Here is a 13,848-nt window from a genome sequence, read left to right as displayed (position 1 = left end):
GGTCACTGACACCCCTTCTGTGTGTCATTTCCAGGGCTGATGAAATCCTATGCTCTGCCTAAATTGTCTGAAACTCTATTCAAGACTTGCCAACTACGTGACTTTGCTCACTACCACCACCACACTGCTCTGTTACTGACTGGGATAAAGATTATCGCGCATGAAAGTCATTGCCAACAACATGCAGATTTAAAGCAGACCCAACTCCTTCCAGGTTTTATCAGCAGACACATATCACATACAGAAGCATCCATCCCTTTCCTAATGGCATCTTTAAATTGTTCTATTTTAAAATTTTATTCATTTGTTTTTGAACTTTCTTCTTGCTCATAGATTTTTAGAAGTCGCTGTGGTAGCCATTCTTTTTCTATTTTTTTTAAGTCTGAATTCATATAGAGAGAACCACAGTTAGGAGAATCCTTTTCAGGGCAAAAGTGGGTTTCTACAGGGGTTCTTCTGGCACTTTCCAAACCCGAATGTCTCCAAGTCTTGATATCTCAAATTATCTGGCAGAAATAAGAGGCCCAATTTTTTTTTTTTTTTTGGCAGAATGTGAGGTTCTGCCCTGTTGTAACAGTGCTGTCTTCTCACAAGCTACTCATGTGCTTTATAAGAAGATAACCCACAATCCCTACCTGTGCTCTATTCAGTGACTAGCTACTGCACAGACCGTGTAAATGGACCAGGACAGCCAGAGAGGTGAGTGGGAAGTTTAGTACAGATGTGACTGAAAGCACTTGGTTTTATTTCTCTCCAAGACTTCTCAAAAGGAGCTAGCACAGAGTATTGATGAACAGACTTCTGAGCACCTTTTTTCCATGTGGCCTCCAAGAAGAAATCAATGAACTATTTACTTTTCTACTTAGCAAGGTTTCAAGAGACTCTCTAATAACATAAGCCTTCTGATTACTGCCTTTCTTGATCATGAGACCTAAGGAGAAGATGGCTAAACTAAAGCAACTTGGAGCTAGCCTTTCAGAAGACAGGCTACATCTGCTCAGTTCACCTGCACAGACCAAAAACAGTGCATTCTGAAGGTGGCCCAGTCCAGCTGAATTTCATCAGATGGGCATGTGTGTCCTTCCCCAAGTGCTGGCCTCAGCTTCTCAGAAGGGAGTGCATTGAGCCATGGTGAGCCCTGCAGGTGGTCACTTGGACACCTCTGCCCATCTGTGAGAGTGAACAGCGTGCTTACCACTGTGGTAGGCTGCAGTGCCACAGAAAGCTGATTCACACAAAAGGACATGGGCAGGCCATGAGTTCTCTCCATCCAGGGACATCTTGCTAACTAAACCTCCCACCTGCCACCTCCACCCTAGTCCTGCCTGAGTGTGCTCTCACTCACTACATTCATGGACTGTCTCTGTTCATAGGCTGTTTCCACTCTTAAACCTACTTCCGTTTCCTCTCTGCAGAGGGGTGCATCTCGGGTTATCTCCGAACGATGTTCGATTCCACTCTCTCCTTTTATTCAAACAATTCTCCTTACCTGAGTGGCTCCCCAGCAAGCCTGGCTCTCCCTCCAGCAACCCAATCTAGAAAGCTGTAGCATCTGTCTCATAAGGGCTGGGTTGGCTCTGGTCCATTAAGAAGGTATTAAGCACTTTATTGTACCAGCCTGCCAGAAACCCAAGACCCCCTCTAAATCTGTTACTTCACCTGATGCCAATTTTACTAGCAGTCTGTCCTAAAAATGGTACATCTGGTAATAAAAACAGATATTTTGAGCACCTATTAGATTTCAGAAGGCATGAACTATCAGTTGGTTTATCTTTTGCATGTATTCATCAATTCCTTTAATTTTTGCAATAGCACTGCAAGCTAGATAAAATTCCCAATTTACAGATAAGAAAACAGAATGTCAAAGAGGAAGTAGCTGAAATAACACATCTAGTAAATTAAAGTCAAAATGAGGCACAAAGCCCAAGTTTTTATTTACACAATGTTGAACACAGATGTTATTTTTAGCAATTCACCTCCCCGCTCCGGACTTTAAAAAAAAGAGAGAGACAGGGTCTTGCTCTGTGGCTCAGGCTAGAGTACAGCAGCTCAATCAATCATAGCCCACTGCAGTTTCAAACTCCCAGGTTCAAGCGATCCTCCCACCTCAGCCTCCTAAGTAGCTGAGACTATAGGTGTGCACTACCATACCTAGGCTAATTTTGTTTTTGTAGAGATGGGGTCTTACTCTGTGACTCAGGCTGGTCTTAAACTCCTGGCCTCAAGTGATCCTCCTGCCTGGGCCTTCCAAAACACTGGGATTAGAGGAGTGAACCACTGCACCCGCCTCAGCTCCCTTTTCTTAGGCAGGTATCACTACCCAGATAATGCCAGATGCTACAACTTCTTTCTCTGGTTCTTAAACAGAATAATCAAAGGCATTTTCTACTTTTGAAGATCTGTTACTCTTCATTTGCCTGTCATTTGACAAGCTCTTCCTGAACACTTGCTCCATACTGTGCTAGATGTGGTGGGAAACAGCAAAGGGTAAAGAATACTCATTTCCTTTAGGAGCTTAGATCTAGCCTGGGAGAGGGAATTTCTGCTGGATCACTCTGATATGAATAATGAAGTAGGAAGCTGCATGCCACTGACCAATGCTGCCATCAAGCACAACCCACAAGGGAGAGGAACAATAAGGTGGTGCTAGGGTACATGAATCCACACAAAAGAGAAACAAAACGTTTAGTGAGGTCAAGTGGGGCCACCCTCAGACCATTTGCTCTTGGGGGAGGGGCTTTGAAAGCCAGGCCTCAACGCCCGTACTTAAGCTAGTCAGCCACCAGTTTTTGATGAGGGCCATCAATGAAGTCTAAGGATACTGTGCCTGTCTCTGGTCTGCTGGTTGTAACACTTCTGGATTCTGAGAGACTTTGCGTACACTCTCTTGGATTTGACGTAAGCTCCAGACAGCTATGAGCAAGACTAGTTACCAGGATCCCTGAGATCACAGTGAGGGGAAGCAGAGTTTTCTGCGACATTGCCAGGGCAGTGACCTCCCAGAAAATGAAAGGGAAGTCATCCTTGGAGATGTGCTGGCGGGTGTGGGGCAGGACCTCCCAGGGACTTCAGGCAGCTCATTAACGTGATATTAAATTGCTCTGTGTGCGGGGTTTTCAGAAAGGACAAAGGGCAGACCTGCTGCTGAGCCAGGGAATCAGAGCGGAATCCCAGCACACTGGCTCCAGGAGAGCCGGACGTCCCCTAGGCTGCCCACCAACCAGGATGAAAATCGAGACATCAGAGCCTCTGTCATTCACATGGTCCCCTAGCAGTGCCCTGGGCCTGAATCCCACAAAGCTGGTCCTTCAGCTGGGAGCCATATTGCTTCAATTTCATGCTCCATCACAAGAGTAAGTCCACTGCTGAGCTGTAACATATGAGTTCAGCCAGAAATTCACCCTCCCACTTTTGAGTATAATAGCAGTCAGTCCCTAGGAGTGAAATGTGCTCCTTTTTTGGGTCAACAGTAGAGCAAGCCAGAATTAACTCAGCTCCTTTCAGAAGTCAGCTTGCTAATGGCATCAGGAAAGGCTGAAGCATTTGGCAAGTAATCATATATTATTGCTTTACATTATTATGTAACTTTTCCTTATGTGCTTCTTCTTGCTTTAAAAAAAATTAGATCTTAAGGTCTTTGATAATAGTGATTTTAAAAAATCTATCCTTATAGTAGTCCCATTAAATACTAAAATGAATAAATGAATAAACATGAATGAAATGGAAAATCTGTACATATATGGAGGGCGTATAATGGGGTTAATTTAATCTCCTAATATGTTTTATCTCATACCTACAGAAGAGTCATTCTCTCAAAGTATGATCCCTACTTTGGAATTAGAAATGCAAGTTCTCAGGCCTCACCCAAGACCTACTGAAACTCTAGGGGTGGGGCTCATCGATCTGGATTTTAATAAGAGTTGGTGGCAAATGTTGTTTAGACACAGTTCACCCTTTAGACTACTGGAAATTCTAGTCTAGTTTTTAATCTCTGGAGAAACCTAGGAACGGCCTACATCCTTTTCAGAATGATCAAAGATTGACACCAAAATGGGTTTTTGTTGTGGTTGTTTTGGCAGACATGGTATCTAGGGAAGAAAACAAAAATGAAAAGAATTTTTTACTTGACATTTGCTGGCATTTTCGTAGTTACTGAGCATGAAACGAAATAAACCCTGAAGCCCATGACAGTGAGTGAACGCATATTTTTTCAAAATGTCTTGTAGTATCAAATCAATCCCTCAGTCAGCTTGCTTTTGAGTTTAACGGAGCCAAGACAGCTATTATTGTAGCTGTCACAAATTTTATGGGTTTTTTCCCCCTTGCCCTGTGAAGCTGGAACCAATTGTTGTTATAAAGAGACTAAATAAAAAAGGTCCTGGATTTCCTGTTATTACAGATCGATTTTTTGAGATTCTAGAATATCATATGGGTTTTTTTTGTAACATAATTAAAACCATGTGAAATGGCACAATGTAGACTTTACCAGAGATTGATTTGATCATGCTTCCAAATGAAATACTTCAAGGAAGAAAATCACTAGATAATAGTTTTCCTTCTTAATATCCTCTATCACAGCTTTATATCACATTGTTCAAAAAATCTGCTTTATGAGAAATGTCAAAATACATAAATCAGGATAATTTCTACTGGTTGATTAACCTTATTCACTTTCAAAGTTTAGCAAATATAGATATGTTTGCTTAATAGGGAGGCAGGGACAGCTTTCAGAGGGCAGGCAGCTGAAACTGAATCCCAGGACCATTTTCGCAAGAATAAACTACAACTTCTCAGAACATTTGTGCTTCATTGAGAGGGCAGTATCTTGAAGACATTAAAGAGTACACATATGTGTGTGCCCCTAAGATGGTTTTAGTTTATGTGTCAATCTGATTAGACCAAGGTGTCCAGTTGTTTGGACTAACATTAGTCTAAGTGTTGCTGTAAAGATATTTGAAGATGTGACAAACATCCAGTATCAGTAGACTTTGAGTAAAGTATACGGCCTTTAATAATGTGGACAGGGCTGGGCACAGTGGCTCACACCTGTAATCCCTGAACTTTGGGATACCAAGGCGGGTGGATCACTTGAGGCCAGGAGTTCCAAGACCAGCCAGGCCAACATAGTGAAACTCTGTCTCTCCTCAAAGTACGAAAATAAGCCAGGCATGGTGGTATGCACCTGTAGTCCTAGCTACTCAGGAAGCTGAGGCACCAGAATTGCTTGAACCTGGGAGGCAAAGGCTGCAGTGAGCCAGGATTCTGCACTCCAGCCTGGGCAAAAGAGCAAGACTCTGTCTAAAATATATATGTATGATAGGCCTCATCCAATCAGTTGAAGACCTTAAGAGCAAACACTGAGGCTTACTGGAGAAAAACTCCTATCTTCAGATGGTAACACAAAATCTGCCTGTTTCCAGTCTTCAGACTCAAGACTGCAACATCAGCTCTTACCTCAATCTCCAGCTTACCCTGTTTCAACTTACCTCAATCTCCAGCTTACCCTCTGTTTCAACTTACGAAGCACCACCAATTGTGTGAGCCAATTTCTTAAAATAAACTTCTCTTTCTAGATATCTTGTTGGTTCTGTTTCTCTGAGGACCCCTGACCAATATACAGTCCCCAACCCTAATGTTTAACCCAAAGTCTCCAAGACATTCGCACTACTATTTTCTCACCACTTTAGTTGAAATAACTTGGTTAAAAGTGCAGAGAAAAAAAATAAAATCAAGGAACTTACAAGAATTATCTTAAATCCTACTGCCCACACCTTCACAAGTAGAAAATGGAGATACTGCTGTACTATTACTACTACAAGTTAGAGTCACTGCCTTAAACATCCAGAATCCTACAGAACTTAACCTATGCTTCCATGATTCCATTTGGTATATTAAATGATTCATCTATTTACATAGCTAGCTTTCCCATTTCATCAGGAGAATCTCAAGGACAGGAAATGTTGATTTTTAAAATAGTTTCATGGCTCGCCACGCCCACGCCGCCGTCACCGCGCAGCCCAGTCCGAATATCCGCACCCGGTGCTGACCAAAACCCGTGGACATGGCGAACCAGGTTATCAAGTGCAAGGCTGCAGTTGCTTGGGAGGCTGGAAAGCCTCTTTCCATAGAGGAGATAGAGGTGGCACCCCCAAAGGCTCATGAAGTTCGAATCAAGATCATTGCCACTGCAGTTTGCCACACCGATGCCTATACCCTGAGCGGAGCTGAGCCTGAGGGTTGTTTTCCAGTGATCTTGGGACATGAGGTGCTGGAATTGTGGAAAGTGTTGGCGAGGGAGTTACTAAACTGAAGGCGGGTGACACTGTCATCCCACTTTACATCCCACAGTGTGGAGAATGCAAATTTTGTCTAAATCATAAAACTAACCTTTGCCAGAAGATAAGAGTCACTCAAGGGAAAGGATTAATGCCAGATGGTACCAGCAGATTTACTTGCAAAGGAAAGACAATTTTGCATTACATGGGAACCAGCACATTTTCTGAATACACAGTTGTGGCTGATATCTCTGTTGCTAAAATAGATCCTTTAGCACCTTTGGATAAAGTCTGCCTTCTAGGTTGTGGCATTTCAACTGGTTATGGTGCTGCTGTGAACACTGCCAAGGTGGAGCCTGGCTCTGTTTGTGCGGTCTTTGGCCTGGGAGGAGTTGGACTGGCAGTTATCATGGGCTGCAAAGTGGCTGGTGCATCCCGGATCATTGGTGTGGACGTCAATAAAGATAAATTTGCAAGGGCCAAAGAGTTTGGAGCCACTGAATGTATTAACCCTCAGGATTTTAGTAAACCCATCCAGGAAGTGCTCATTGAGATGACTGATGGAGGAGTAGACTATTCCTTTGAATGTATTGGTAATGTGAAGGTCATGAGAGCAGCACTTGAGGCGTGTCACAAGGGCTGGGGTGTCAGCGTGGTGGTTGGAGTAGCTGCTTCAGGTGAAGAAATTGCCACTCGTCCATTCCAGCTGGTAACAGGTCGCACATGGAAATGCACTGCCTTTGGAGGATGGAAGAGTGTTGAAAGTGTCCCAAAGTTGGTGTCTGAATATATGTCCAAAAAGATAAATGTTGATGAATTTGTGACTCACAATCTGTCTTTTGATGAAATTAACAAAGCCTTTGAACTGATGCATTCTGGAAAGAGCATTCGAACTGTTGTAAAGATTTAATTCAAAAGAGAAAAATAATGTCCATCCTTTTGTGATGCTATGGGAGCAGCTTAACAGGCAGGGAGAAGCTCCTCTAACCTCACAGCCTCGTAGAGCTTCACAGCTACTCCAGAGAATAGTGTGATATTTGTAATTCATGAATATAATCAAGGACAAGGATAATTCAGTCATGAACCTGTTTTCCGGACTCTCCTCCACATAAATAATTGCTAGCTCATTAAGGAATATTTTAACATAATAAAAGTAATTTCTGCGTTTGTGTGGAAAAAAAATAAAATAGTTTCATGTAATAGGTATTAAATATATTTTTGCTAAATGAATGAACTGTCAAAATCTTCAAAATAATTACCATTCTAAATGCTCTTCTGGTTCTTCAGTTTTCCCTCATTTCAAATAGGACACGTTCTATCTGTGCTACGAGGCGCAAATGGAACAGCAGCTGGGACTAAAAAAGTCTACACCCAGGGGACCAGTAACTCCTGACATAATTTAGAGTTTAGGCATCACTGGTTCATACTAGTGCCTCCCATGCGATCTGATTATAATAATGTTAGATGGCTTTTTCAGTGAGTCTAGATTAGACACAGTGATTCTGCAACTGACCACAATGCAACGGTTTTGAAGAATTTATAATATGATTAGTTGTCTAAAAAGTATCTTTAGTTTAGAACTTCCAATAATTTAGTTGAAAGAAACTGAAGATGTGAAATATAAGCTCACAGTTGTATCATAAAACATCTTACTTAATAAACCACACTTACAGGAAATGAAAGGCCAATGTGGTATATTAGAGAAACAGGGTCTGTATCTACAACACTGTAGTAGAAATTACATTGCCCTAACATGGCTCGTTATAAATTGGGTCAAAACCATGAACTGATTTCACAAACTTCCTCCCAGTTATTTCATCTTAACTCTACACATATATTCCACAAAAATATAACTTCAAACTCTATACTCTATTTTTGAGGAAGAAAGCTGAAATAAAAAATGTGCTGGCTAATGTAACTTTCATGAAGCAGATTTGCACGGATATTCTCTGTCACACTGTAGCCTGGCAAGGTGTTTAGCTTTGTTACATAGGTCTTGTGGCATCCATGTGTTTGCCTGGGGTGAGGACAGACTTCAGCTTATACCTCTAGGTAGATGACTCTTCCTCCTGTTAAAAAGAATTAGCACACACTGTTATGGGTTGAATCATGTCCCTCTAAAATTCATCCATGTGGAAGTCCTAACCCTCAGGACCTCAGAATGTGACATTTGAAAAGTAGGGTTGTTGCAGATGTAATTAGTAAGACGAGGTCATACTGAAGAAGGGTGGGTCTCTAATCCCATCCACATAAAAAGGGGGAAATTTGGATGTAGAGACACACACACGGGGAAAACACCATGTAAGGATAAAGGCAGAGATTGGGGTGATTCTCCTGCACACCAAGGAACACCAGAGATGGCTAACAAACCCGCAGAAGGTGGGGGACAGACCTGGAACAGAATCTTCCACGCAGTCCTCAGAAGGAACCAACTCTGCTGATGCCTTGATCTCAGACTTCAACCTCTAGAACTACGAGACAATAAATCTCTCCTCTATGAGCCACCCAGTTGGTGGCACTTCTTAATGGCAGCCCTAGCAAACTAATCCACACTCCTACCTGCCACAGAATTCATGCAAAACATGCAAGGAGGCAGACTGCACCAGGTGCAGATCACAGGGCAAAAGCTGAAAGAGCAGAGCAAGGTCAAGGGGAAAGTGCACTCTTCCAGGTTATCCACAAAGCTGCCAGCCAGCATTTGGGACAAACCTACAGGAATCATGATGAGATATTTTAATAGAAGTGTCCTCAGACTGAAAATGTTCAAATTATAGTCAGATACTAGAAATTAATATGTAATACAGACTAACACAATATGATCAATGCTGACAAAGGATGGCAGAATTTGAGAGGAGAAAGAGAATAAAGACCAGTTGACCCTTGTAGAGTCTTGTGAATATTATGCTTAAGTTCGCTGCAAAGTTCTCATTTCATGCAGTCTTTCTTCAGTCTTTCTTAACCAATCCTTTGACCATCATTGATACGGTCCTAAGTTACGGTGGCTAGAGGTAATCATCTGGAAGACTGGTCATAATCCACATTGGCAGCTACAATTCTCATGCCCAGAGCAGGTCATAATGGGTAAGAGCCCCTCCCACCTCACCAATTTCACATAGATGGAGTTCCGCTGGAATCGATAAGTATACAGCCAGTAACTACCATCACAATCTAGATACAGAACATCACCCTAACCCCACATGTCCCTTTAGTTAATCCCTTCCCCTCCAGCCCCAGGCAAACACTGATTGCTATTCTCTAATTTTTCCTTTGTAAGAATTCCACATAAGTGGACTCATACGGTAGTTTCTACTCTTTTTGTATTTGGTCTTTTTTACTTGGCATCATGCATTTAAGATCCATTCCATTCATGTTCTTGCATTTAAGATCCATTCATGAGTTTATGTTCCTTTTTATTGCCGAGTTAGTGTTCATGTTGTGGATATACCACAACACACACATGAAAGGCAATCGGCTTGTTTCCAGGTTTTGGAGGTTACAAGTAAAGCTGCTATAAATATTTGCATACAAGTTTTGTGAGTGTGTGTGAACAAAAGTTTTCGTTTCACTTGGGTACTCAAGAACAGAGCTGCCAGGTCACTTGAACTTCGTAAGAGAATGTTACTGTTTTCCGAAATGGCTGTACCATTCAGATGGCTGTTTTTAAAGTAGCTCATTATACTTGACATTCAGAAAAATATTCAAGTCTGTAAATATTTGTGTCAATAAAAAGCTTTAGTAGAAATATCAATGTTAAATGGGAACAATGTCTAAGGCTTGTGAAAAACCTAGGCGTTTATGACTGGGGCAAAGCTGTAGTGAACAAAGGCATAAGACTAAAAGCTGCCCTTTTCTGCCTTTGATTGTGACTAAATGTGGAATTAAATTGCTTTGCTGCCTCCCCCACAATGGTGAGCTGTGAGTGAGGCTTGCACGTGGTTTCTTTACCCAGCCACGCCCTGTCTACTTGCTCTGCCAACCTGCCGCACCCTCCAACGCTTCTGTCTTGGTGCCAAACAAATGACTTCAGAAACAAAGAGGAGCTGAAATGCATCCATTTGTTTGGAATCCATGCATGTCTCGCTCAGATTGTGCCTTTCCCTAAAGATCTGTTTGCTGTCTTTTGAAGTGAGAATACCAGCAAGTCTGCATAGTGGGTTTTGCCTACCTGAAAGAGATTTTTTTCTGACTCCTCCCTAATCTCTTCTTTCTCTGAACTTGACTCTAGACACAGATATGCCTATATGCTCAGGACCAAAAGAAAACCTGATACTAAGCTAAAGGCCAGCTGGCTGGCACATAAAAGAAATCCAATACTTTATTTCCTTCTCCGAAGGGTCCTCATGTGAACTTGTGTTTGTGGAGATGCAGAAGTGTTTGTGGTGGGTGTGTTTCTGAGAGTGTTTAGCTGTCCTGGATCTAGAAGAAAATGGGAAAGGGATGGTGAAGTTTGAGAGAGAAAAGGCTGAGCATTGAACACATGCTTGGGGCCAATGTGAACTTAGGGAGAAAAGCGTTTGCAGGGTCACCAGATGGCAGCTCAACCTCAGAGGCTGCTCTAAGTCTCCAGGCAGCAGTTCCAGCTGGAGTTGATTTTCTCTCCAACAAAAACCAAGTGTGGCAGTGCAGAGGAGGTTTGAAGATTAATTTAATAAAAGGAAAGCCCCCTGGAAAGACACAGGGACTAGCTTAAGCTGCCCCGATTGATGGCACTTCTGCTATTCCCCAGTTTCTTAAGCTGAATCATGAAGTCTACCCCAGACATTTGAGATCACATTTGATGAAAATATGCTCAAATTTGTCTGCCAGTAGAAAGAGGTGTTAATAAGAATTTGTGGATTCTTAAGAATCAATTCCATATGTATCCATGAATAAATGAGCAGAGATATAAAAGACAAATCTATGCCTGTACATAGGCACACACCCCATGTGTATTATTGGTTCAACAAACGAGGTAGTTATAGCGTTACTGTATGAAATTTTGAACAGATGTAAACAGAGAAAAAAAAATCAATAACATAGATTGACCAAAGTGAATTAGTCACAAAGGAAAGCCAATCTACAGAGCGAAAATAGCTCAACAGAAGGTGCTTGTTCTTCGTAAGGCCTAAAACCATAAAAACTCTAGAAGAAAATTTAAGCAATACCATCCAGGACATAGACATGGGCAAAAACTTCATGACTAAAACACCAAAAGCAATGGCAGCAAAAGCCAAAATTGACAGATGGTATCTGATTAAACCAAAGAGCTTCTGCACAACAAAAGAAACTATCATCAGAGTGAACAGGCAACCTACAGAATGGGAAAAAAGTTTTGCAATCTATCCTTTTGACAAAGGGCTAATATCCAGAATCTACAAGGAACTTAAACAAATTTACAAGAAAAAAACAACCCCATCAAAAAGTGGGCAAAGGATATGAACAGACACTTCTCAAAAGAAGATATTTATGCAGCCAACAAACATGAGAAAAAGCTCATCATCACTGGTCATTAGAGAAATGCAAATCAAAACCACACTGAGATATCATCTCATACCAGTTAGAATGGCGATCATTAAAAAGTCAGGAAACAGATGCTGGAGAGGATGTGGAGAAATAGAAATGCTTTTACACTGTTGGTGGGAGTGTAAATTAGTTCAACCATTGTGGAAGATAGTGTGGTGATTCCTCAAGGATCTAGAACCAGAAATACCATTTGACCCGGCAATCCCATTACTGGGTATATATCCATAGGATTATAAATCATTCTGCTATAAAGACACATGTACACATGTGTTTATCACAGCACTGTTCACAATAGCAAAGACTTGGAACCAACCCAAATGCCCATCAATGACAGACTGGATAAACAAAATGTGGCACATGTACACCATAGAATACTGTGCAGCCATAAAAAACGATGAGTTCATGTCCTTTGCAGGATGGGCTGGATGAAGCTGGAAACCATCATTCTCAGCAAACTAACACAGGAACAGAAAACCAAACACTTCATGTTCTCACTTATAAGTGGGAGTTGAACAATGAGAACACATGGACACAGGGAGGGGAATATCACACACCAGGGCCCGTGAAGACAGAGAGTGGCTAGGGGAGGGATAGCATTAGGAGAAATACCTAATGTAGATAACGAGTTGATGGGTGCAGCAAACCACCATGGCACGTGTATACCTATGTAACAAACCTGCACGTCCTGCACATGTATCCCAGGACTTATAATTTTTTTTAAAAAGATACTTCTTTTTATCAGAAAAAAGTGTAAAGACATAAAAGTCACAGTACAAAGAGATGTTTGACATATTACTGGCTTAAAGACAGATTTCGGCCCCATTGAAGTCTAAATCACTGAGTTTTGGGCCCTCAGAATACTAGAGGATTTCTTATCCAACTTCTCTTAAAACTCAGGAATCCCCTCAACAAAGCCTTGACAGGTTAGTTATCTTTTTTGACAACTTCTATAATTGTGTATTTGATAAATGCACCTATTTGCCTCTAGATTTGCTAAAACTAGCTGGGAAAACAAAAGAAATACTGCAGGAAGATGAAACAAGCAACAATTCACAGTTCCATGTATGTGCAGACAGGACGTGGATCATGCACCTGATAAACATTTCCTAAGAATAGCTACTCTCAATCTCAGCTGACCACTAGAATCACACGGGGATCTTTAAAAAAAAAAACAAAAACAAAAACAAAAAAAACAAAACGAACAAACAAACAAAAAAACAGATTCCTATGTCCCAGCCCCAGAGACCCAGAGATTCTCATTCAGAGGTCCTGGTATGTCACCTAAGCATTGGGCACTTAAAAAGCTTTTCAATGTACAGCTAAGATTGGAAACTACTATCATTATTTTGGTTCCAACCAAGGACAATTTTAATCAAATTTTATTAGATAATGCATTTGTCCACATTCATGACAATGGTTCCACCTTAGACAACACACAATTCCAGAGGACCCTTGGCAGTCCCTACATGCTCTATGGTGGCAGCCACCCGCCTGGAGCCTGCCAGCAGAACAGAATGTTAGACTCTTATTGCGTTAGTGCTTCTGCCCCTGTGATCTGTCCTGGACTGTCCCTCAACAGCAGCATTCAATTCCTTGCCCCAGGATTTCTAATTACTTTATGGCACATGCTGACCTGATGAGACAGAGCACACCTGGAACATACTGAGCCACCACCTTTGCCCCCAGAACAACTGCTGTTGCTGAGTGCATGTAAAGAAAGATGCCTCTGGGTCTGAAGAACAGCGTTAAGAATGAATCATCCTGAAGCTCCTCTTTTCCATACTTTGAGAAAAGCAAATCACATCTGATTCGAATAGGATGGATCTTCTATGAAAGCCAAAGAGGGAAAACTTTGGGTCTAAGAGGGTAAAGGCAGTTGTTGTTCTATTATAGTATGAAAGGAAAATATTGGGGCCCCCAATTACTAAGCTAAAGGGAAAATTTAAGCTGGGAACTGCTCAGGGCAAACCTGCCTCTTGTTCTATTTAAAGTCACCCCTCTGCTGAGATAAACACATATCTGATCGCCTCCTTTGGAGACGCTAATCAGAAATTCAAAATAATGCAACTAT

The 13,848-nt window shown here is 41.7% G+C and overlaps 1 protein-coding gene, 1 long non-coding RNA gene and 1 pseudogene across 6 annotated transcripts in view; 1 reads left to right on the top strand and 2 right to left on the bottom strand.

Annotated features, from left to right (window-relative positions):
• CCBE1 (collagen and calcium binding EGF domains 1) overlaps positions 1–13,848 on the bottom strand; it is a 287,475-nt gene that overhangs the window by 155,293 nt on the left and 118,334 nt on the right. The window lies entirely within an intron of this gene.
• The window catches only part of LOC141409039 (uncharacterized), a 67,815-nt gene that overhangs the window by 39,591 nt on the left and 14,376 nt on the right, over positions 1–13,848 (bottom strand). The window lies entirely within an intron of this gene.
• LOC102121717 (alcohol dehydrogenase class-3 pseudogene) lies at positions 6,041–7,462 on the top strand (annotated as a pseudogene).

Source organism: Macaca fascicularis, chromosome 18, assembly GCF_037993035.2.
Source record: "Macaca fascicularis isolate 582-1 chromosome 18, T2T-MFA8v1.1".
NCBI lineage: Eukaryota > Metazoa > Chordata > Mammalia > Primates > Cercopithecidae > Macaca > Macaca fascicularis.
This window is presented reverse-complemented; position numbering and strand designations above follow the sequence as displayed.